Genomic DNA, 27,182 nt, shown 5'->3' on the forward strand with positions numbered 1-27,182 from the left:
TTGAAAAGAAATGGCACAGTCGGACATCTGAGCGACATCACAGACAGGGCTTGAAAAGAAATGTCACAGTCGGACATCTGAGCGACATCACAGACAGGGCTTATAATAAATGTAATTAACAAGTATGCCACCGTTGGACATCTAAGCAACATCACAGACAGGGTTTATAACAAATGTAAATAACAAGTATGCCACCGTCGGACGTCTGAGCGACATCACAGACAGGGCTTATAACAAATGTAAATAACAAGTATGCCACCGTCGGACATCTGAGCGACATCACGGACAGGGCTTATGACAACTGTAAATAACAAGATTAGTCCATCCACAAGAATAAGCTTTTAACCGGATTTTACACACATGTAGTCCACCGGAGTTTTGTCACTGAGGCTGATATCTGACAAGATAAGATGAATACAGTACTTGGACAAGTACAAGATGATTTAAAGAATTTGTGACTCTGTAGAGTTTGTACTAACTGACCATAGCCAACGGATTTCCGTAGTCACGAAGGACTAGTTCCGTTTATGGTATTTCGGTAGAAACACATAACCAGTACACACCCATTTCCACCTCACGATGCCAGGAATCACCCTAGACAACGTTCAAGAAAAACTTTGAGACGGGGAGGTCACAACCTCGAATAGCATGGGATCAAATTTCTATACGCGCGCTCTAAGGGGTGCCCCCCTCTCGGTCCCAAGCGGAAACACCCATGCCCCCTGACCGGATGACGGGCTTTAATCCAGGGCCATGGAACCCTCATCCCGGCCTCTCTACTTGGTGTGTACCAGGAAAACGGTTGCAACTTACTAAGCCATATTCCTTTCGGAAAACATGTGGCAGTACAGGAAGGAAATGAATGGGAATGTGATTTGATTCACGATGACACGGAAGTCAAATAATCTGGCATAAGACTGGCATGTCACAACACCGCCATCTTACCCATCCTCATGCCATCACATGGCCATGCCAATATGTATCCAACAACATATGGTTTTCCGAAACTTACTTTCCACTTTTGTGCATGAAATATAACATTCAAAGAAATGTTCATAAGTATGCCATGAAACTCCTAAAATGCAAACGTGCAACAAACACTCATCATATCAAGAGTTCAAACATGCTTGCCTGGTTTGGAGTAGTCGGAGCCTAACTGGGTGAAGTTCGCAGCTCCGTCACCTCCTCCGGTATCTACGGTATAAGAAGAAAAATACGTACGTAACGTAAATACCGTGAGTGTACAGAAAAGTGTTCCAAATATTTTTCAAATAAATATGACAAAAAAACTAGACAGAAAAAGAAAAATGACAGAAAAAGAATCAATCAAAACTATTTTCTGTTTAAAAGTTATAAGTGTTTTGGTCCAAGGACTCATTTGTAATGAAACAGAAAACTCTCAGGGCCTAAGCAGAAAAGTCCAGAAAACGGTTCGTTTAAAAGAAACGGCTGATAGACTGACAGGCGGGCTCCACCCGTCAGGTTTGAATTTTCAAACGAGGGAAACAGGGCGCTACGGCGCCCGAGAGATGCGGTGGTCGCCGACGGCGATCCATGGCGAGGCAGGGGGATCGGACGGTACCTTCGTGATCAGCACGTCCTTCCGCGTCTATGGGAGGTGTTGGTGGTCGCCGGTGAGCACTGTGTCGACGGCGGCCCTTGCTCCGGCGGACGGCGGTTCGGGCAGTCGTGGACCTCGTCGGAGATAGCTGCGAGGGTCAAATTGAAGTGGGGGTTAGTCTCCTAGTTGCTTGAGAGGGTTGCTGACGAGGTTAGGGCGCCGGAGACAGCCTCACCGGAGTGAATCGATGTGGAGGCCGAAGCGGAACGAGGTGGCCGGAGTTGAGGAAGAAGGGTCCCTCGAGGCTCTTCCAGTGGCTAGGTGGGGTCTGGTGAGGTGGTGGAGTAGTGTGGGGGCGAGAGCAGGCTCGGGGGGTGCTATTTATAGCCGGCCCGAGGCGGTTGCCGTGAACGGATAAGTCCGGCGAGTGATTACGGCGGCGCTGTGGCTGGACGGTCGGCTTAGGAGCTTGAGCGTCGACTAGATGGAGCATTGGTGCCATTCCAGTGTCCAACTCAGCACGGGAGGCGAGGTTACGGCCTGTCCTCGACGGAACGGCCACACGGCCCGTCGGCGGCAGAGAACGCGCTCTGCGCGTGCCAGGCCACGGCGACGGTGCTGCATGCGTGCGCTGGCAAGGAGATGGCCACGCGGAGCTCTCATAAGGTTTGGGCGGCGCCGAACGGCGTTATGCCGTAGGGTTGTCCCCTGTCGGCCGCTACGGTGGTTCTGCCACCGCAAAACACGCCGGCGCAGGCGGGCCAGGGTGCCACCGACACTAGGAACGCGCCAAGCACGTGTGTGGAGCTCCGGACAAGAAGGAGGGACTGTGAGCAACGTGCCAAGTGCACTATGGACATGTGACTGAAACTCTGATGAAGAAACGACACTGAATCTGAATATTTCTGAATATGAACAGCAACAGTGCATGCTAGGTGTTCGACAGAAAGATTTTGGCATGTGGGGATTTTTCCTTGAGCTGGTTTTTGTTGGAGTGGTCTCTCATTGCAGCTGGAGGTTGCCTGAATTTTGGTGGAATATTTGGAGGAGTGTAGGTATGAATTTCACCAAATTTGGCAAATCTGGTCCACACTTGCAGAGTGTGAAATTTGAAAATTTTGAAAAGAAGAAGAGTAGATCTTGATGGTTCTAGGTTGTGGGTACCAAGGACTATCCAGGGGAGTTAAGTTGAGACCAAAAACCAAGGGCATTAAGGTACTTGCTTTGCAAAATACCTAGGCTCAAAATAAAGGACAGAAATATTTTGGGCAAAGAATTTAATGGAATAAAATCCAAAAATGGATTTTATTAGTTTGGACAGAAAGTTTGGATTGTCCAAAAGGGGAATGAGGGGTTTTGGGAAAATTTTACCATAGGAGGCATGGTAAAATCAAGGAAAGATCAAAACCAAAGACAAGCCCACAACCAAAAAGGTTTTCTTTTTGCAAACAAAAACCACAAAAAAATTTGGAGTGTCACACATCAGCACCACGCATCCCATGCCCGTGCAGAGGATCCAGTACAGCAAGGTGCTCCAGCTGCAAGTGCCACTGTCGGAGCCACGGCTCTTGCTGTTCGCGGAGGAGGACGGCCGTGCCTTTCTCTTTTTCGGTGGCGTGCTCGACATCGGCGCGCCTATCCCCGTGTCGGTCGTCTGCATCAAATCGGGGGCGTCCCCATTGCTGCATTACGTGGCCAAGCTGTGGGCGAACGGCCCGCTGGGGGAGCCCAAATGCATGACCGACACCGTCAAGGAGGAAATGGAGGTGACAAGCAGCAAGGATCCCGGTGACGTCGCCGTGCAGGACCTGACCTTCTTCACAGTTCCGCCCAAGCTGCTGGCCGGGGCTAAGCTGGTGTCCCTCCACATTCAGATCAACAAGCTCACGTCCTAAAAGTTTCTACAGTGCCTTCTGTTTATCTTAGTAATATGCTAATATAGGGATTACCTTGGTCTACTTTAGCTTAAGAAATGGTGGGTTTTGGTGGCGATGGAGCAATTACTTCGACATGAGATCAGTAATTTCCAACAGTCGAACGGATATTTCGTGTCTGTTGTATATAAAGTTTCTTTGGGTAAGAAGTACTACTTGTCATCAAAATGGATAAAAGGAGATGTATGTAGATGTATTTTAGTTCTAGATACGTCCCTTTTATCCATTTTGATGACAAGAACTCCCTCCGTTCCACAATACATGCCTTCCATTTGTCAAAATATAGATGTATCTAGACATGTTTTAGTATATAGGTACATCCATTTTTGGACAAATGGAAGTCAAGTAGAGTAGTATTTTGGAACGGAGGGAGTATATGCTTGTTTGTTAATGAAGTGTTTCATACTTGTGCGAGTTGATGCGACACATCAAAGTAGTAGTACTACTAGTAGTACTCCCTCCGGCCCTAATTTCTCTGCGCATCACTCAAGGCACATATACAAAGCAGGGCCTGGTTGTGTTGGACAACTCATCGGATTGTGCACCAGGCAGACGAAGCTCGTGTCGTGTTGGTGCCGTGTGCGGCCCGCAGATTAACCAAAACCTCGCGCCTCCAGCTTAGCCTCTGCGTTTTAATCTTCTCAATCTCAAAGCCAAGGAGCAATGTGAATCCTATGATAGAGCCAATCGGATGATGGAGAACACTATAATTCGAAGCTATAGATGCGTGTGTGACTCCCAGATGCAGAGGCCGGGGGTCATCATCCTCCTTTTTGAGAAAAAACAGATGCATGTGTGAGAGGACGAGTGCGTGCGTGCACCTCTTCTCTTCCTGTATAACATATAAACTCAGAGTACAAGTTTTTGTGGGTGGCATGATGATGCATGCGAGAAGTCCCGAGAGATAATGCGTCTAAAAAAAGACTAGCCTATAGCTCGCCATGCGGCTATTCCTGTCGAACGCCCCATTAACCGTAAGATATCTATACGACGGTGCCAGTTATTGCACGTACACAGCAGTAGAAAAAGAACTACCATGGCATATGCTACACCACGCCCAAGAACACATGCCCACGTAACGCCATCCGGGAATAGCGCCGCACTTCGAAACTAGAACCGTCAATAAATTTTGAGCTTGCATCTCGTCACATTCCAAATTACTAATACTACCACACTATATTGAATTGCAAACCTGTTCACACCGATCACAACCTAAATGGTTTCCCACTTAGGAGCGTATTAGTACTCGGTTATAAATACTAATATGCCAATATGACTGCACATTCCTCCTCAATTACTCATCCACAAAAACAAGCAAGTCATTCAGCATCCTTCCCTTGCATCTGCCATGGCCAGCGTGAGTTCTGGGTCAAGAGATTACCACCAGAAAGAGGCGAGCATGGAAGCGGAAGCACGAGAGATGTCCCGGCTTGCTGCGAAAGGAGCCGACATGTCCCGCCGCGCGGAAGTAGCAGCACAGAGGTCCTGCCGCATCGCCGAAGAAGCACGGAGGTGTCGCCGCGCCATCGATGCAGCAAACTGGTCCGGCCGTGCCACGGAACTCGCAGAGATATCCCGCCGCACCGCGAATGCAGTAGAGATGTCCTGCCGCGTCGCGACGGCATGGGAAAATGTCTCGCAGGCAGGCGACGACTCTTACAAGCGCAGACATGCGATCATCCCCAGCCAGATGGATAAGATCTCCGGCTGGGCAAGGTTGCAGGACGACATGAAAGCCTCATTTGAAAAGGCTACCGACGTCATCCGGCAACTAAGGGAGGGCCATGAGAGGCTCCGGGCCGAGTGCGACCTGCTGAGGGCGAAGATCGTCCGAAATGCGGACCAGCAGGAGGAGACCAGTGCCTTGTTGAAGAGGACCGGCGTCATCGTCAAGAAACTTATGGACGAGAATGACATGCTCCACATCGAGCGCCAAAGGCTGGTGGAGGAATCCATGGATGTTCTCAAGCAGCGTCTTGAGGACACGAATGAGCTCATCGCCGCTCGCCGCGGAGACTAGTTCCCGCGGCCTGCAACAACGCATCAGGAAAGTAAAGATCAGTGAGCCAGATCCTTGTCTTCCTTCTTCTTTTGCGCTTGTGTATTTCGGGCGTAGCCGCATGTGGCTTTTTAGTTATCTTTCTAATTATGTAAGACAATTAATCGTCCTTATATATTCATCAGTCTTGCTATAAGTCGCAGTAGATGCTATATAGGTCCGTCGGATCTTACATCAAGATCCGTGCTTTCAGATTTTCTTTTTTCTCTCTTAAATCTCAGTCGAGTGAGACATAGCCACGCCATTAAACAGAGGCTCGGGCGCCATTAATGGAGACCTTGGGAGAGAGGTGGAGGACATAGGGAGGTCAAAGGGCTCTCCTCCCGATAAGCACGCGTAGGGGTCTGATCGCACACCTCTCGTACTCAAATAGCTACCCTGCACGGTGCCTCCTAGGTAATAAAAAAGGGGACGCGTGGTGGCATGTAAATGGTAGTAAATAGAACACCCACGGTTTCAATAATACTTGTGTTTCCGATTGTAACGTGACAGCACTTGTTCCAAAATGACTTTGTTGATTGTTAATGTGTGCGCCTTCGCAAATCGGTCTGCAAAATTACCACAGCATGTTGGTGCCATGTCATGGCACCAAGCCAAGTTTCATTATTTTCATGCATGTTTTGGATTTATAGGAATTAAAAAACTAAGTTTCTCAATGTTTCCAGCCCAGCCCCGACGCCCAGAATTTTGAATTTCATTCCCATTTCTTGCATGGAACCTAGAAATTTACCCGAGGACATACATCTGATTTTTGAACCAACTTTGGTGCATAGGAGCATGTGCTTGTATTTCAAATTTGAATTATGCACACAAAGTTGAAACATTCCCTCTCAAAACCACGAGCCTTCTTGAGAGAAGCTCCGGTTTGCAAGAAGCTTATACCAAAATTTGTTCCCATTCGGCTAATTTTTTCTACCACAGCATGGTACTACCATGACATGACACCATGCCAAGTTTCATGATTTTAAAACCAAGTTTCTCAATGTTCTCGACCGAGCCAGATGCCCAGATGTTTGAATTTTATTCTCATTTCTTGCATGGGACCTAGAAATTCACCCGAGGACACAAATGTGATTTTTCAACCAACTTTGGTGCACGGGAGCATGTGCTTGTAGTTCAAATTTGAATTATGCACATTAAATGACCGAATACTCAGTTAATGTATAAAAAAGGCCAAACGAACCCGGAATAATTCCAAAATTTAACAGGGCACTCATGTAGTTCTATGTTGCCTTTGTAAATAAACTCAAGGGGGACAGCGTATATCGTTTCACACTCAAAGGTGGCACGTTCCCTCTCAGAACCACGAGCCTTCTTGAGAGAAGCTTCGGTTTGCAAGAAGCTTATACCAAAATCTGTTCCTATTCGGCCAATTTTTTTACCACAGCATGGTAGTACCATGACATGACACCATGCCAAGTTTCATGATTTCCAGACGTGTTTTGGATTTACAAGAATTTTAAAACCAAGTTTCTCAATGTTCTCGTCCGAGCCACGATGCCCAGATGTTTGAATTTTATTCCCATTTCTTGCATGGGACCTAGCAATTCACCCGAGGACATATATGTGATTTTTCAACCAACTTTGGTGCACGAGAGCATGTGCTTGTAGTTCAAATTTGACTTATGCACATTAAATGACCAGAAACTCAATTAATTTATAAAACGACAAACGAACCCGGAATAATTCCAAAATTTAACAGGGCACTCATGTAGTTCTATGTTGCCTTTGTAAATCAACTCAAGGAGGGGGGCAGCGTATATCGTTTCACACTCAAAGGTGGCACGTTCCCTCTTACAACCACGAGCTTCCAAATCGGCCCAATTTTTTACCCCAACATGTTAGTGCCATGACATGACACCATGCCAAGTTTCATGATTTCCAGGCGAGTTTTGGATTTACATGAATTTAAAATCTAAGTTTCTCGATGTTCTCAGGCGAGTCACGACGCCCAGATGTTTGAATTTCATTCTCATTTCTTCCATGGGACCTAGAAATTCAACCAAGACACACATGTTATTTTTGAACCAACTTTGGTGCACCGGAGCATGTGCCTACAGTTCAAGTTTGGATTATGCACATTAAAAGTCCAGAAACTCAATTAATGTATAAAAAGGCCAAACGAACCTGAAATAATTCCAAAATTTAACAGGGCACTCAGATAGTTCTATGTTGCCTCTGTAAAGAAAATCAGGGGGGAGGCAGCATATATCGTTTCGCACACAAAGGTGACACGTTCCCTCTCGGAACCACGAGGCTTGTTGAGAGAATCTCTGGTTTTGCAAGAAGCTTATACCAAAACTTGTCCCAGTTCAGCCAAAAATTATACATATGAAAACAGGGTTTAGATTATCCCGAACATCTCGCTACCTAGACCAATAATATACTATGATTTGAATTTAACATAAAATGGATACAAATATTTGAATTGGAGATCGTATGGTACGTGTAGTTCATAGTGAAATATGATTACTGCTATCTGCATGTTTTTTGTTATCAAGATAATATTTAAATTATTGTATAACTTGACAACAATCGTATTAAAATAAGGAAAATTGATTCAAATTTAGTCCATATGGTAGACGACAATATATATGTTCACATGGTGGAGTAAAATGTTCATATATGATGGTAGATCAAAATGTACGACTACATCAATTATAAACCGCAAGGCCACCTAACGATATATTCGAATTCAACATAACGTGGATTGAAAAATTAAAATTCGAGATCCTGGCATTTGTAATCATATAAAAAGGGACATTACTCTTTATCTTGCTGGGAATTGATTTGTTTTTTGTTGTTGTTGAGGGAAGTGTGAATCGATTTGGTACTGTACAGGGTAATCTTGTTCTCTCGATTTTTTTTACATTTTTCTTGTAGTTTTTTCAATGGCATCTATAGCAATATAGTAAAAGGGGACATGACTCTCTTGTGTCTTGTATGAATTGTTTTTTTACACGTTAAGTTTGTTCTGCGGAACAAGGAATCCGCACCTTGTTATACCGAAATTTTCAAGTTGGAGTATCTTTTGTCTCACCTGCTTTGAAACTCCCGCCTTCTCAACCCGCGCCGCGCCTTGTTGTCCCGAATTTTCAACGCGCGCTAAAACTCCCTCCTCATACGAAATCGGTCTTGCAGCCCAGACAAGCGAAATCCCCCTTCTACCCCTCAGCTAGAAATGAAGCTCCACATCGCGGTGTCAAAACCGGTGGGGGTATGCTGGTAACTTACCCTACATTTCGGACAAGCGCGTTCCTAAGCTTGGCTCCCCCCTCCCTTCCCCTTCTCCCCCCATTCGTACACCGAGGCTGCCAAAACCCGCAAAACCCCAGGCTCCTCCGTCGGCCTCCTGACCGCCGCCCAGCCGGAGACTCTTCCCCGACTATGTTATCCATCGCAACAGCTCGCTGTCCCTCATCCACCGCACCGGATGAGGATTAGTCGTCGATCTCGTCGTCCCGCCAGATCAGCCGCCCCGTCCTCCACATCCAAGGAGCTGCCCCAATGTTTGCCTCGTCTATCGCGCAATCCCCACAGCACCATCTTGACTTGCCCCACCGGAACCGTAGCACCCTCACCAATTCCTCCAATGAAGCCGAGGCCAACTCGACGCCACCAAGGAGGTTCTGCACTCACCGCTGCATTTTATCTTTTATTCGATCTGACAGGGCTGCCATTCTCGATACCGAGCAGCCATAGCAGGTCTCCATTGATGGTGCCATCGCCGGCCACATCATCCATGGCGTCTCTCCCCATGTCGTTGCTTCCTCAGCGGAGACTTCCACACCGGCACTAGCTGCAGCTGCTCCGGCTCTCGCTTGCGCTGCGGCTCTGTTCTTGCTGTCGGTCATGCTGCTGCACTACTCTTGCTTTCGTTCGTGATGCTGCTCTGCTCTTGCTCTCACTAGCGCAGCAGCTGCTGCTGCTGCACGACCTCCAGCAGCTACAGGACTTGCTGCTTTAGCACTCGCTCGCGGTGCTACTACACGACTTGCTCTCTGCTAGTGCATTACCTGCTCGAGCATCTGCTGATTTAGATCACTACTTCTCTGCTACTAGTGATCGAACGCCCTAAACATCTATTGCATTGCATGCTACTAGTTCAATCAGTTTCGACAGTAAAAGTTAGTTTCGACTGTAAAGTTCAGTTTCTTCAGTTAAGTTCAGAGTGAACAGTACTTACAACATCTGTCGGAGCGGCCGTGGTGCGGCTGATGCGTTTTACATCCAGGACTTTTTGGTGATGTATTTTACATCATCTATTGCAGATGATATTAGGGTCCCACTTCAGATTAACATTGTCTGTCTTGTCCTGCTTCAGCCCTGCCGCCGTACACCTCACCGGAGCTGCTCCAACGACGGAACTGTCCATCATAGTGGAGCAGTACCCTCGGCTCCGTTTCCAGAGGCCTCGGATCTTCTTCCCCGCCTCCGACAGTCACACGAGCATCACCATCCTCCACGTCCAACCCAATGATGCTGAGGTCCACAAGGCTATGCCAAAGAGGTTGTACACTTGTCACATCACTTTGTTACTCTGCATTCATGTCGATCCCTTAGGGATCCTTTGCTATGGAACTACTATTCGTGCATTTGGTTAGAAGGAGTAGAGCAAAGCAAAACTGGAGGATTTTTTCCTTTGGCGTCTCTTTCAAAGAAAAAACGTAGGAATTTTAATAGTCACTTGGATGTCCTTTTAAAATTAATATGCATGAAGAACAGAACTAATTGCATTACTGGCATAATAAGATTCTTATTTTTTCATTTTCACGTGGTTTGACTTTAATTTGACCATGTTCCTCCATTCCTGTGTTCTTCCAATTCATGTGAACCAAACACCCAGGTTGACTGAAATCCTATGTTTCCAAATGCTCTGTTTTGCACGTGCATTCCTATCCTATTCCTGTGTTTTTCCTGTCACTGCATTTATAGAATCCTCCAATTCTAAGGAGCCCTTACAGATTTACTTCATTTTCAAATAGGCGTCAAAGAAAACTCTATGTGTTATGTCCTGCTCCTTCCATGCATTCATCCACCCCACCTGAGGTGCACCATCGACATAAGCGTTCACTGAAGCAGAGATCCCCCCTGCAGACTTTCTTTCACTGCCCCAAATCATCTTCCCCGTTGTCGGCAGCCACGCCAACCGCATTACCATCATGGACTAAGCAGATGAACCTGAGGACTGCACAGTTCCATAAGATAGGTCGCAGTCTTTCGTGTTTTCTTGCGTTATACATCGGTTATTATTACCTGCTACTTTATCGTTCAAACTTGAGTTTTGAAATGCCCGTGGGTCTCATATCGAGGCAGCAACGATTAGTATCTGTCTACTATCTGGTTCATCTTGGGTCTTCTGTGTGGTTCATGTTGGGTGGGCAACAAACAATAGATGATCCATTGTCTATCTTTTTAAACTGAAGCTATAATCTACCTGCTATCATTAGTTTTGGATCCATCCACTCGTTTGCTACCATCAGTCTTGATTTTTGAATGCACCCCTTAGGCCTTACAAAATCTAACTATTTTTTATTATGCATGTCAGATATTGTACACAATCGTACTGAACATGTAGAGAAAAAGAGAAGACCGTTGCGTGGGAATATAATGTCATGCAGACGCCGCTCCATGGTGGGTGAAGTGGGGCCCCCTCCTGCATTTCCATAGGAAGATAACTGTTCAGATGGGCATTCAGAAGGAGCCGACCACGCCTGTTTACCACCTGAGTTGTTTGCTCTAACCCGGCATGCTGATGTTGGTCATATCATGCATATGGCGCCTCGCATTGCTTACATTATACATCTTATATGTCATTAGCTCAGTTTAGATTTGCTTTGTCTGAATGCCACCTGTTTGGTTTCTATATCGTACTCCCACCTTTCCTAAATATTTGTCTTTTAAGAGATTTCAACAAGTGACTACATACCGAACAAAATGAGTGAATCTACACTCTAAAATATGTCTATATACATCCGTATGTGGTAGTCCATTTGAAATCTCTAAAAAGACAAATATTTAGGAACGACGCGAGTATATGGGAATTATGCAATGCCATCTTCTTTAGCCAGGCATCATATATGTGAATCATGCAATGCCATCCTGTTTAGCCAGTCATCGTATATGCGAATTGTATCGTGCCATATTTTTATCCATAATGTATTCCATTTATCAACAATGTCTATACATTCATCTAATCTTCCTGTGCATCAGCCATTTGAGTCGGTCATGGGAAAATCTGGAGCAAAAACAAGGTCTTCTAAGCAGTCAGTGCTACCTGTCGATACAGATTTCTTGTTGGTTACAGATAGCTCCTCAAAGGAGGATTCAGAGACAGATTCCAGTCATATTCCCCCCCCCCCACCCGGAGGTGCATGCTCTAACTTGGCTGGGTTATATTTCTCATATCATGCATATGGTGTCTTGCATTGCCATGCCATCTACTTAGATTAGACATGCTTTGTGTGAATGCTTCATGTTGCTTTCTATATCAGATATGTGAATTATGCAATGCCATGTTTTCAGCCAGTTATCATATATGTGAATTACCTCATGCCATCTTTTTTTCATTACGTATTCCATTTGTCGACAATCTGTGTATATTGAACTACTCTTCATGTGTATCAGCCATTTGAGTCGGTTATGGAAAAATCTGGAGTGAAAACAAGGACTTCAGAGCAGGCAATTGTACCTGTTGATGCATATATCTCGATTGTTACAGGGAGCTCCTCAGACGAGAATTCAGAGATAGATGACCAGTCCTATATCCCACCTGAGGTGTATGCTCTAAGTTGCAATGTTTATATTTCTCATATGATGCACATGGTGTCTTGCATTGCTTAGTTTAGACATCATATGCACAATATTGAATTCCATCTGCTTAGTTTAGAGATCATACATGCGAGTGCCAGTTGCTTAGTATATGAATCAATTATTTTAATTATATCCTGCCATCCTGTATACTTAGACAACATGTATGTGAATTATTTCATCCCAGCCTATTTTAGAAAGACAGCATATAGTTTTGTCATGTCATCTTGTTTAGATACTCATCATATGTTGAATTATGCCATTATATCCTGTTAAGTTATCCATCATATATCTGAAACTGTGTCATGCTATCCTGTTTAGTTAGGCATCATATATGTGAAATTATGTCATGTTGTCCTGTTTGGTTAGATAACATATATGTGAATTACCACATCTGTCTATCATACAATGTCTGTATGTTCAATTTCTTTTCTTGTTTATCAGCCATTTGAATTGGAGGGGGTGATGGCAATATCTAAGGGAGCAAAAACCCGTTCTTCACAAAAGACAGTGCTACCCGTCGATGCAGATAGAACCATGGTTGTACTGGCCCACAAACTATCCCCACCACACATAATCGATACTCTTCCAGATTGCACACTTACACCGTTGGGCCGAGAACTAGCTACAACCCATCTAACCGCAGCCCCAACGGATAGTAACCCACTTATAATTGACAAAGCACCATGTCCACCATAGAGTACCCCCACACGAGCAGTTTGTAAAGCTACTGCAGTGCCCAAAGCACGAAGACCACCATAGCTAAACCAAATTCCATGTTTAAAGAAGAAGAGCAACTGTTCTTAGGTCAGATTCTTTAGCTATGGTCCATACTCCATTGCTGTTGCATCACTGTATTTACTCATACCAACTACTTTCGAATTTGAAGGGTCCAATTGAAACTCCAATGGCGCAACAGGTATGTTTTAAACCTATTTCTTTAACTAGATTCATGTTCTAACTTTTTACTCTATGTTGATTTCACTTTAAGTTGTATAAACAGTTATGTTCTCATGTGATGCGCATTACAAGTGTTCCCAATGTTTTGTAGTTTCTCACACTTATATTATGTCTATGCTATTGTGTCTTAAAAATATATGAGTTGAACTGTGTCTCTATCTTGATTAGGCAACATAAACTAGAATGATATGGACAATACAGTGCCCATGGTACGTAGATATATGTTTGTTTCATGCTGTTATCCTGTCCACCTTAGTACTCAACCGGTTTACCAAAATGAGTTTCGTATACTACAAGCTAAACCTATGATGTGTCTGCCTATTTCTCTTGTTCTATGCAAACAAAATATTGGAGAAGAGCACCCCCACTATACAATGGTAGAGAAAGTAATGCAGATAACGTTCAAGATAGTGATACAACCATGTTGGTCTCCAAGAAAGGTGATAAAAACGATCTTGTAGACAGCGAGAAAACCCCACGGTCCTGCGTTGATGTAGTGTTCGAGTTACTGGCTAGTACCGCTGGCACAAGCTCTTTGAACTCGCTGCCTGAATCACTTCGGCTTCTTCAGTCTCAGCTACAAGTTGAAAGGCATTAGTCAGCTATGCTGCAGCAAGAAGCCGAAGGACTGAGGAAGTCCCTGCAGAACTCAGATGTGTACTTTCTTGTGCAACAACAAGCGCTGGAGGATTTAAGCCCCAAACAAGAGAAAGTTAATAAGCTTGCTAAGCCTCTTGCCAACATTATGGGTACCCAGGATATTGTTTCTTGAGCTCTTCTGACGTGGTTTCAGTTCTGGACTTGTTTGGCTGCGGCGATTATATGCTGCTTTGTTCCCTATATTTGCACTGGTGGTGAACTTTGATGCCCAGTGGATGTAATATGTGTAATAGCCGTGATAGCCTAGCATAAGTTGCTTGCTTATTTATTTCCTTGTTGTCTTGTTTATTTGTTTGCTTGTAGTCAGTGCAGTTCTTTTTCCGCGGTTTTCTAGTGGCCACAATAACCTATTTTTTAAAACTAGGCCACAATAACCATGGACTACAGATTTACTGTAGTGACACTGGGCCTCCTACCGGCCGTAGAAACAATGGGCCTTCTACGGGTCGCAGACACAATGGCCTTCTACGGGCCGTATCATCAATGGGCCTTATATGAGCCGTATGATCGATCGGCCAAACATGGGCCAATAACAGACCGCGGTATGGCCATAAACGGGCTAGAGTTGGAATCGTCCGTTCATGGGCCGACCATAACGGGCCGTTGTTAATATGCCGTATTTGATGACACTATGAAAATGGCCCAACGTATTAACGGGCCACAAACGGGCCGACTATAACAACAGGCTGAATTTGGCCCACAAGCAGAAAATGACAGTAACGAGCCGTAAGTAACCGAATGCTGGAAATGAGCCCAAGAATAAATGGGCCCTGACAAGGCCGAAATATAACATGGGATAGAAACGACCCAATGGAATAATGGGCCGTTAATGGGTATAAAGTAATACACTGTTCATTACAGGCCAGTTTCAACACGGGCCATTAATGGGCCAAGAGTTACAAAGGGCCTCGTATGGGCCAAAAGACGTCATGGGCCATACATGGGCCAGAAGTTAAAACAGGCTGGAATCATATTGGACGGCCTAGATGATGCTACTGGGCCTAATTCGTATAGGCTGTAACGGGCCCTGTGTTTGCGGGCTATAAATGGGCTATATGCGAACATGCCGTTAACAGGCTTTCCATGGGCCGGCCTGCCACCTTTTGACCAAGTCAAATGGGCCGACATTTTCACAGGAATGGGCCTCTGTTGGGCCGTGCCATGTGTTGACGTATCATAGGCGCCTTCCGTCCAATGAGTGGATGACATCTGTCCCAACGGTGAGATGACACGTGTTTACTCCAGCCAATGATGATTTTACACGTGGAAAATCCCCATTGGTCGGGGCTGTTAACGGGTTATCTGAACCAAAACTGGACCAGATAGCTGAACGGTGTGCCGTTACAGTGGATGCCACGTGTCGGTGACCCTTGACGAAAGCACTTCTATGATTCACGAATTATCGTCATGGAAATGGACACATCCATGATGATAATTTTTGGTAATGTCATGGAACACTTCTACGACAGCATAGGTATGACTATCTTGATTCTGTCATAAAATCGTCATGGATGTACATGCATGACAGAAAATGTGACCTACTGTGACAAACACATATCATCACGGAAGTGTATTTTTTTGTAGTGAGGCCCACAAGATTTTGCAGACCATGATGGGCTGGCCCAGCTAAAGGCCCAACATTCCCACTTAAGGCCCGTATGACTATTGTCAAATAGGCCCGTCAAAGGGCCATCCTAAACTTGTCATCATCTTGGCTGTCGGTGTCAAAACCGGCGGATCTCGGGTAGGGGGTCCTGAACTGTGCGTTTAAGGCTAATGGTAACAGGAGGCAGGGGACACGATGTTTTACCCAGGTTCGGGCCCTCTCGATGGAGGTAATACCCTACTTCCTACTTGATTGATCTTGATGATATGAGTATTACAAGAGTTGATCTACCACGAGATCGTAGAGGCTAAACCCTAGAAGCTAGCCTATGATTATGATTGTTGTTGTCTACGGACTAAACCCTCCGGTTTATATAGAAACTAGAGGAAGCTAGGGTTACACAGAGTCGGTTACAGAGAAGGAAATCTACATATCCGAATATCGAAGCTTCCCTTCCATGTAAAGGAGAGTCCCATCCGGACACGGGACAAAGTCTTCGATCTTCTATCTTCATAGTCCAACAGTCCGGCCAAAGTATATACTCCGGCCGTCCGAGGACCCCTTAATAGAGGACTCCCTCAGTAGCCCCTGAACCAGGCTTCAATGACGATGAGTCCGGCGCGCAGATTGTCTTCGGCATTGCAAGGAGGGTTCCTTCTCCGAATACTTCATAGAAGATTTAGGACACAAGGATCATGTCCGGCTCTGCAAAACAAATTCCGCATTCCACCTTAGAGAGCATAATATTCCACAAATCTAAACTGCCGACAGCTTTTTACGACATCACGCCATGGTCCGGTCTTTACTTGAACCGTTTTCATAACCAACCACTACACGCACCGCGAGGCAGTTTTATTGGCACGTCTTGTCGAAGCAGAGATTGTGTCCCCCTTTATCACGGGATTCTCATCAATACAAGTGTGGGTAACCCAACCGTGTTTTGTTTAATATGACTCCTCGATTTTAGGCAAGTCCCAAATGGTCACGCAGAGGACACTTGATATTCGTCCTCTTTATAAAGGGGGCCAAGACCTGTCCTTTTCTTTCCACGCTCGATCCTTCCCCTCCCGCACCTTGAGTTCCAACACCCAAGGCTCAAGCTAAAGCACTTCGGTCCTTCAACCATGTCTGGATCCAATCAAGTCCGGTGGATGGCCTTGTCTGTCAGAGAGGAGGACATCCGGAAGCTTAGGGAGGCCAAGTATCTCACCGCCGAGATTCCGCACAGCCTTCCTGCTCAAGGGTAGGTCGTCCCCACTTCCGAACCCAACGAGAGCGTTGTTTTTATCTCCCACTTTCTCCGAGGGCTAGATTTTAGCGTTGATCCCTTCGTAAGAGGGCTCATGTTCTACTACGGACTAGATTTCCATGATCGAGCTCCGGATTCCGTCTGTCGTTTATCATCGTGTGTGAAGCCTTCCTCCGCATCACCCCCCACTTTGGCCTATGGCTCAAGACCTTCAATGTGAGGCCAAGGGTGATCGACGGGCATCACGCAGAGTGCGGAGGCGCTATAATAAGAAAAGGCACCCACGCCCCATGGCCGAAGGGTTCTTTCGTGGAGACTTCTGATTTATGGCAGCGGGAGTGGTTTTACATCGCCCACCGAGGTACAAAGCGGGTGGCTGCTCCAGCGTTCCACCTGGGCCCTCCACCGCAACTGGCGTCATGGGTTAACAAGGGGCTGGACTGGGGGCCGGCTAACGACGTGCTGACATTGCGAAGCCGCATCCGAGACCTTCTCAACTGGGATGTCAGTCTTGTCAAGATAATGCAAGTGATGCTAGTTCGTCGAGTCCTACCCTGCCAACGTCATCCTCTCCATATGTGCGAGTTCAATCCGGAAGGACTACGAACCGTTCAACAATTCTTCGGCATGACGCTCAAAGAGATGTATGAGTCATTCTTCGAATCACGAATAAAGTGTCCGGACACCATCGAGGACGCGTGTCTCAATTGCAACCGCCCGGATACCCAAGTAAGTAATTCCGCTACCGAACACACCATCCTTTATGTTTATTGTAACATCATTCTAAAAAAATTCTCTGCCAAGACTGGCGGAAGAAGGCGAAGAGGATTAGGTGTCCAGCCCCTCTTCTCGAAGGCCCACCAAATCCTTTGTTGATCTGGATGCTTGACCGCGTGCCGTATCAGGTGCCATCAAGGGAAGACGAGGGGAGGAATAAAGAAGCCATAGATGGGCCTCATTTTTTACACATCCAGATTGGAGGAGTAGGTGCCTCCACGAAGGAGGATAATCGGGGAGGGGAATCTAAAATCCCTTCTCCTTAAGGTAAGAAAAGGGCTGCCTCTAAAGATTTGGAAACTGAGGTTTCCAAACGAGGGAAGAAACCCTCGCCAGAGGACCCTGCCCCAGAGGGCGTCCTTACCGCGTAGCGCCCGCAAGGGGGCCAGCCCTCCATCGAGCCGTAAGTGAAAGGGTACTCTGGTAAACATATCCTATTTTGTCTCGGAGGATAATGACCGTAACTTATTTGTTGCAGTCCGCCTCGCAGCCCTTCCCCACAGGGTTCATCATCGGGGGTTCTTCCTCCGGAGATGATGGAGAGCGAGACGCCTCCCTCTGCCTCCCCGTCACATGGGGTGGACGACCCCGAGGTGTCGTCACAGAGGATTTCTCCTGATCCACCAAGGCCAGAAGTTGACACTTCGGCTGCCCAGAGTCTGGAATATTCGGCTCCCAAAGAGAGCTTTAGGAGGAGTCCGGGATTGTACGGCACACAACTGGACACACTAATGGGCCTTCTGGAGTGAGCGGCCATCTCAGAGACACATCAGGCCTTAATGGGTACGGTGGTTGAGAGGATTTCATCCGCGAAAAGTGGTTTGAATGAAGCTTTTATGAGTCTACTGACAGGCTTTGAGGTATGCAAAAAATGTATTTTTTATGGTTCCACACATGCTAAGTGTGCTCTATATAGATAGTAGCCCCTGAGACTCTGGTTGCCATCAACGTGGCGGACAGAGGATCATAATCTCTGTTAATAATCACGCTGTTTATTTGCAGGTGGCTGAGGGTCCGGCGGCCGACCAATTAGCCGATTTTGCCAAACTAAAGCGGCAGCTGGACGTGGCCGATGCCGACATCGCACTTGTTAACAAGCGGCTTGACGAGGCTCAGGGTATGTATATTCGGCTTGTCAGCAAATATTTAAGAGGACCATCATGCTAGTATCTATAGTATGATGTGACTGCAGATGGAGCTGCTACCGTGGAGACCCTTCGGGCAGAGCTTGCCCGAGCCAAGGAGCAAGCCCGGATAAGTGATCCGGCCGCTGTGAAGGCGGTCGAGGAGTTAAGAGCTGAACAGGCTGCTCATCGCTGGAGCGAAGAAAACGTAGCCCAGATGGCTACTGAGCTAGAAGATGCCGCCAACCGCTGTGAGCTCCTTGAAAAGGAAAACCAAGCAATAGCGGCTGACCTGAAGAAGGCCCTGGGGGCAGCCAAGGAAACCCGCTCTAAAATGAGGGGGATGAGGGAGGAGCTTCGTGAAGCCGGAGATATCGTGGCTGGAAAGCCCTATTTGTTGTGGATGAAATTCGGAGATCCAAAGTATGCCCCTCTGATTCAGTTGTGGAGTGCGGCGGAAGCATATGCGGACCTGGCAAAGAGTACTGCTGATGCGTCCGAGTTTTACAAAGATCGGAAAGACCATAAGGCTGAGAGGTTATTCTGGCCGTAGTTCAGCGCCCCGATGCATCCGCTGCCATTGAATGAAAAGATGCCCGCATGGGCCGAACTCCACAGGTTATCCGGGCTTGCTATGAGGTCTGTCGTAGATCATCTTTGGCCACAAGGACCAAGGCCAGACAGCTATTTTGGATTCGTGCAACAATTCCTTGGTGTTGTGTCACATATCGATGCTGTGAAGAGGTCGGCGTGCATAGAGGGTGCGCGGATGGCTCTTGCCCGTGTTAAAACATACTGGGCTAGGATGGAAGCCACCGCTATTGCAACCCAGAGTGTGGCGGACGGCCAGGACCCGGCCGAGCACTACTTCAAAGAGGCGCCCGTTTAATAGAGGCTCAGTGCTCGAATAGTGCCATATTCGAATGACATGTATCGCGATTGTAAAGACAATGCTATTTTTGATTATAAAGGCTGTTTTTATACTTTTGCCCAAAAGTATTATAATGCCTCCTGTGCGGCCGTTTATGTATATATATATATCCTGAAAGTTTGCCATCGTCGGCTTCAGCCCCCATGCATATAATGTGGGGGTGTTCGAGAAAACGCATAGTCACACTTGATCCAACGTCTTGGTTTGTTAAGGAGGTGATAGCGCGGCAAACCAGGCAATCGGACTATATAGCTTTAACACTTTCACTTAGCCATAGGAGTTTGACGGTGGGGCTACTATATAGCCCCTGGTACTTTGCGTTCAACTGGATATGGTGCGCGTATGTACGTGACTGAGAAACTGGTCCTTCGTTAATGCGGAGGAATCGCGAAGATTCCGCTGGGTCATCGAGTGGTTGACCAGTCTCCCGCTGTATCATGACAGTCAGTTTTCGGTTTTCTCTACTAAGGTGCTCGTCCAGGTGAACCGGGGCACAATCACAGTAGTTCTCCCTGTGCCGCCTTAGCCGATAGAACGGAACGTAAGGTAGCAAAACACGGGAGCCGGGCAAACCCAACTTTTGACCAAAGACATGATTCAGAGCTGATGCATATAAGGCCAAACTCGCGACGCCGAACACTCCCTAAGGTATTCAGACTTTATAATGTGTACTGGGCTGAATAACGCCCTTGACAATAAACCCCAAGTTTCCAGGTATGAGCAGTAGTCTGATGTGACAAAAATGCCGAAAACGCCAGTATCCCTCCCGGTTGTATAAAGTTTTCCGGAGGGGAAGAAGCAACAAGAGACATTAAAAAGGTTTACGGAAGGTCTTAATCTAGAAATAAACCTTTGAGCGGGGCCCTGCTGCACGTCTATGCCTTTATCTCCGTTGTGCCATATCCTGGAAGGGTGTAGCACGATGATCATCTGTAAAAGAAAAGGAAAAAACCCAGGTGAAAGACTTCATGCGAGGTGTTCGTTAATCTGATTGAACCGTGAAAATGCAATATGCTATTGTATTGATGGGGTCGAGCCAAGCTATGGGCTCTTTTTGCGAGCAGCCCCTAGCATATTTTATGGGGAAATCCCAACTAGGCTGTTACATTAGGTGGGGCGCCGGACTCATCTAACCGTGTCTATGGTCTTGACGACCGGCCATTAGTCCTGGTTGGAGGGACCACTCAGTGTTCGGCTGCTAGAGCCGCCACATATTCTTCCGCGCGTAAGGAACACTCTGTATTTCCGCTAACTGAGATGACGCCACGTGGACCGGGCATCTTAAGTTTGAGGTAGGCGTAATGCGGTACTGCATTAAAACGAGTGAAGGTCGTTCGTCCAAGTAGTGCGTTATAGCCACTCCGGAATGGAGCGATGTGGAAGGTTAATTCATCGCTTCTGAAGTTGTCGGGAGAACTGAATACAACCTCTAGTACTAGAGAGCCCGTACAATGGGCCTCGACGCCAGGTATCACTCCTTTAAAGGTAGTGTTATTTAGGCTGATCCTTGAAGGGTCTATCCCCATTTTGCGGGCAGTGTCCTGATATATCAGGTTTAGACTGCTGCCGCCGTCCATAAGGACTCGTGTGAGATGGTATCCGTTAATTATTAGGTCGAGCACCAAAGGAGCCGATCCGTCATGCCGGATACTAGTCGGATGGTCCCTGCGGTCAAAGGTGATCGGGCAGGCCGACCAGGGATTAAATTTAGGGGCGACGGGCTCAACATCCTATACGTCTCTGAGTGCGCGCTTGCGCATTCTCTTTGGAATGTGAGTTACGTAAATCATATTCACTGTTTTGACTTCTGGTGGGAATTTCTTCTGTCCTCCAATGTTCGGCTGACGAGGATCATCCTCATCTTCACTTGGCGTCTCCCTCCCCTTTTGTTTGGCATTCAGCTTGCCAGGCTGTTTGAAACCCCAACACTCTCGGTGGGTGTGGTTTGCAGGTTTTTTGGGGGTGCCGTGAATCTGACATAGTTTGTCTAGAATCTTGTTTAGGTTGGACGGTCCATCACTACTGCCTTTAAATGGATTCTTCCATTGACCGGGTTGAGAGCACCTGAATCCGGCGTTGACCGTCGTGTTCTCTGGGCTGCCATCATTATTTTGACACTTGTTTTTGTTGCGTCACGGCTTCCCGTTGCCATCCCTGACTTCGGATGTGCTTGGGTCGCTGGTGCTGCTATGGGCCAGCCAGCTGTCCTCGCCCGCACAAAAGCGGGTCATGAGGCTTGTTAAGGCTGCTATTGTCCTCGGCTTTTCTTGTCGAGGTGTCTGGCAAGCCGTTCGTCCCGGATACTGTGTTTGAAAGCCGCTAAGGCTTCGGCGTCTGGGCAATCAACTTTTTGATTCTTTTTAGTAAGAAATTTGTTCCAGAGCTTTTGGGCTGACTCTCCAGGGTGTTGAATTATGTGACTTGGGTCGTCTGCGTCTAGAGGCCGTACATAGGTCCCTTGAAAATTAGCCCTGAAAGCATCCTCGAGCTCTTCCCAACTTCCAATTGAGTTTTCGGGAAGGCTTTTTAGCCAGTGCCGAGCTGGTCCCTTTAATTTGAGGGGTAGGTATTTAATGGTGTGGAGATCGTCTCCGCGAGTCATGTGGATATGAAGGATGAAGTCCTCGATCCAGACCCCAGGGTCTGTAGTTCCGCCGTATGCCTCTATATTCACGGGTTTAAATCCTTCCGGAAATTCATGATCCAGCACCTCATCAGTGAAGCACAGGGGGTGTGCAGAACCCCTCTATTTGGTCGTGTCGTGGCATGTTGTCGATGGTTGTTGTGTTCGGTTCTGGTTCCTAGCCAGAGCATGCTTCCTAGATCAATGTGATTGTTCTGGTGTTCGATCAATGTGATTGTTTCAGTAGCTCTGATCCTGTGCTAGAGCACGCTTCCTAGATCCGTAGATGGATCTGGCCATACCGGACTTTCTGTCCAGGAGATCAAGTAAATCGTGTGCTGACTTGTGTGCGGCATCTTTAGTCGTCTTGTCACGGCCATGGGGCGGTCGGTCCAGCTGATCGGTCGTTTTCGTCTGAATGGGCTCTACAGCCTCGTCGTCGAATTCGGGCAGCAGCTTGCGCTTTGGATAGCTCTTTGTGTGACGATCATCGCCGTATTTTTCTTCTGTGTCAAGCACATTGTTCCACCTGCGGTTGAACGTATCCTGTGCGGCTTTAAGCCTTTGCTTCTGTTTCTTTAGGCTCCTCGCGGTGGCGATAATCCTTCTACGAAGGTTCTCTTGTTCCAAGATATTTTCTGGGATGATGAGTGCATCATCGTCCGGGCCGTTCTCCTCTTCGGAGACAGGTTGTTGAATTTTACCCTCGGGATCGGCGTTATCCGACGTTGGCTCCGACTGTTTTCACCGTCCCCTGGCTCACCCTGCTCCATCGCTGGGTCCATAGGGTCGTCATTTCCTTTGGAATCAACCGGGGTGTTATTATTTCTTACGCTATTGTCGTTGTTTTTACTGTGGCAGGATTTAGAGCGGCGTCTACGGCGCCGCTTTGGTGGCTTGTCGAGGGAAGTATTCTTCGTTGCATCGTCAACGTCGCCTTCTTTTGGTGTGTCCACCATATATATATCGTATGATGAGGTGGCAGTTCAGCGCCTAGTGGGCGGGGGTTCCTTTTCTTCTCCTGCGTCGTCGTACATACCGTCGACGTCTTCGGAGTCGAAATCGAGCGTGTCGGTTAAGTCATCGAGAGTGGGTATGAAGTGGGTGGTGGGTGGGGAATGAATTTCTTCATCGTCCGCTTCCCACTCAAGCCGAACATAGTTCGTCCAGGAATCTCTTGATAAGGAAAGAGACCTTAATGAGTTCAGCACATCACCTAAGGGCGAGTGTTGAAAAATATCCGTGGCAGTGAACTCCATGACTGGTGCCAGATCAGATTCGACAGGCACGGACGCATGCGGTTCGGATCCTATAGCCGGAAACGAGTCCGAGGGTCCGATGACACCACTCTCACAGGAGGTGTGATCAGTGTTCGACTCCGACGCTGATGTCACAGCCTAGATTATTGCTTGTATTAGTTGCATCTTAGAGCACTTATGTTTCATGTCTAAATTTCTGAAACTTGAACTGAGGAAATTAGAAAGCCTCAAAACATTCTAAAAGAAGGGCAAGAACCCTTTAAATTGCATTCAATAATTCCAAAATGCCCGAAAAATCATTCTGGTAATTTTGGCAAGAGATATATATCAAACCAAAATTCTGGAACATTTTTATGGAATATTTTGGAACATTGAATTTAAATCATATTGTATTTGGATTTGAAGTTATATTCATAATATATAATGATTATAGTTTCAAATGCCTGTGATATTTTATGTATATGTGGAGAAGTCCATTAAGTGACATAAAAATATCCAGGGGAGTTTTGGCACTGTTTTACATTTGTTTAAATTTGAATTCAGTGGCAAAAGAATTATTAAAAAGAAAACAAAATAAAAAATATAAATAGAGCAGAAGAACTTACCTGTAGCTTACCTGGCAGCCCACTTACCTCGGCCCAGTTCCTGTGCAGCCCACCCACCTCCCCTGCTAGTTTTCTTCCTCCTCTCGCCAGATGGCAGAGGGGAAGCCGTGCACGGCGCTCGCGCGTGCGGGCACGCAGCTGCCTGCTTGGCCCCTCCCTAGCCAGCGCGACGCTGGGATCATCTCCACGTGGCCTCTGGAACCCATCGACCCCTCGCTCACTCTTCCCCCTCGCCCCCTTCACGCCATGGCCGATGCACGCCCAAGCTCGTCGCTGCTGTAGTCGTGCCCATAGCCTTCCCCGTGCCTCTCTGACGTTACCTAGAGCTCCGCCGTTGACCTATATGCCGTCTCCGCCAAGCCACGCGAGCAGACGCACCCTGTAGAAGCGTCCTCGACTCCTTCTTCCTCCTTCAGTCGCCGAGATCGCCGGTGACCACACCTCGTCTCCAGGCCATCCTCGAGCCCGCTGAGGCCACCGTCGCAATCCCTGTGAGCTCCTGCTTCTCCCTATATGCTCACCCCTCCATTCCCGTCCGCTAGCCGCCGCATCCGTGAGCTCATCGTCGACGTCCATGTCGTCGCCATCGTTGCAATGGACAAAAATTGCGTCCGAGCACGCGGACGTGCTCCTGCCGTCTCTTTGAACCTAACCCACACCACAACCTGCTCCCTTGTGCGTTGCAACGCCACGCTCGCTCGGAGCTGAGCTCCGGCCGCCGCTTCGCTCGCCGCTGCCGACGCCACAGTCCCACCCCGCACTTGCCACGGTCACCACCCGAAGCGCCGCTGCAGCCGCTCCCGAACGCCACCAGCCGCGCAACCTCTCGTGGCCAGAGATGGCCAGACGAGGAGCGCCGTCGCGTCTGCTTACCGCCGGCGATTAGTCGCCGGTGTAGATGACATGGCTCGTCATTAGCTGTTAATAGCCCCGCTAATTAACCCCAAGGGTCAATGACAGCGGGCCCCGCGAGCTAATTATTTTCGTTAGGATTTAAATAGCCACATAATTAGCACTGTTACACTGACAGGTTGGCCCCACAAGTCAGAATTGACTTTGGTCAATGATGACGTCGCCCTGATGCAAAGCTGACGTAGTAATCTGTTTTCTGGTTTTTAAATAAATCAGAAATGATTTATTAATTCCAGAAAATAGCCAAAACTTCTAAAAATCATAGTAAATCAATCGTAACTCCAAATGAAATAAGTTATATATGAAAAATGATCATAAAAATCCAATCTATCCATCTGTACCATTTTCATGCATGTCTGAACAACTTACAGCCATTGTATATGACAATTTGAATAAATGGCATTTGAATATCCACATATGGAGTTTGAATTTGAATCTTGGATTCAAACCACTCCATTTAATCTGTTGCTAGTTGCATTAGCTCAAATTGCAGCATATTGAAATGTGATGATCATGCATCATATTGTGCATTGCATTGATTGTGTTCTTCCTAGTTTGTCGGTATTTGTTTATTCTCAGTAGACGATGTTCCGATGATTAGATCGATGCCACCGATGAAGAACTATACTATCTTCAGATGTGCCAGCCAAGCAAAACCCACTTGTTCATTCCGATACAATCCCACTCTCTCGCTCCTGCTCTCTTTTACTACACTAGGACAACAACGATTCATCTGTTACTTGCTGCGGTAGTTGAACCCCTTTCCTCTGCATGACCTGTCATTGCCACAGTAAATAGATGAAACCCACTAGCATGAGTAGGAGTTGTTTGAGCCCTGATGTGCCTACTCATTCATGCTTGTTTGCCATGACTGCTACTGCTTAGAGTTGAGTCAGGTCTGATTCATCGGGGATGAATTGGAGGTGCGTGAACATGTCCTACTGTGTGTGAGCTAAGTGTGTGAACACGATTTGGTAAAGGTAGCGGTGGGAGGCCATGTAGGAGTACATGGTGTGTTGTCTCATTGAAACCGTCCTCAGGAACTGAGTTCTATGTTTGTGATCCATGAACAGTTGTTACCACACATTGGGTTCCGGTAACTCGACCCCTCTCGACTTATGAATCAACATGATCTCTGTCCAGGAGTTGCAACTAGTTTCTGGTGTTTGTAGGTAGTGTTAGTAGTCTACCAAGTGGCACCCGGTACAGGTGGGCTTGGGACAGACTAGGCACTGTGGCATGGTGTACCAAGCATAGATCCACCCATCGATGTGGGCTTGGGAACCCTGCACACATCATTTGGGGCCGTGAGCAACACCCCGGACGGATCTCCTTGTGGATGGAACCCGAATAGGCGATAAACCTGGACGAGAGACTTGTGTGCTTAGTCATGTCGTGGCCGACACCCTCGCTGGGCTTCCGCTTGAAGGTTGCCGAGTACATGTCATGTAAACGGCGAGAAGTGGTGAGAGCGTGTGTGACGAAGTACACCCCTGCATGGTTAACATTATCTATTCGAATAGCCGTGTCCGCGGTAAAGGACTTCTGGGTTGCATGTATAGTTCATAGATAACTTGAAGTGGATACTCTAAAATGCGCAAGATAAGCATGAGTGCTATGGATGTCGTTCTCATAGGGAGACAGGAGCGGATCCATAGTGGTGTATTGATTTGGTGAATATGTGGACTCGTGTGCGCCACCTCAGAAGAGTTACTTGAAGTTGTAGTTCAGGATAGCCACCGAGTCAAAGCTGGCTTGCTGTAGTTAAACCCCACCATCCCCTTTGTTGATAATGATGCATATGTAGTTAGTTCTGATGTAAGTCTTGCTGGGTACATTTGTACTCACGTTTGCCTATTTTACGTTTTTGGAGAGACTTCCGTCTCACTAGTAGTTCCGCATGGACTTCGACGTTTAGCTTGTTACCTCAGCTACGATATTGTGCCCTCGGCAAGATCTGGTAGATAGTCAGGCTTCTCAGCCTTTTTCATTTATAGTTGTCTGTACTCAGACATGTTAAGCTTCCGCATGTGCTTTGACTTGTATGCTCTGAATGCTGGGTCGAGAGACCCATGTTTGTAATATCTCGCTCCTCGGAGCCTATTGAATAAA

Source organism: Triticum dicoccoides, chromosome 4B (assembly GCF_002162155.2).
Source record: "Triticum dicoccoides isolate Atlit2015 ecotype Zavitan chromosome 4B, WEW_v2.0, whole genome shotgun sequence".
Classification (NCBI taxonomy): domain Eukaryota; kingdom Viridiplantae; phylum Streptophyta; class Magnoliopsida; order Poales; family Poaceae; genus Triticum; species Triticum dicoccoides.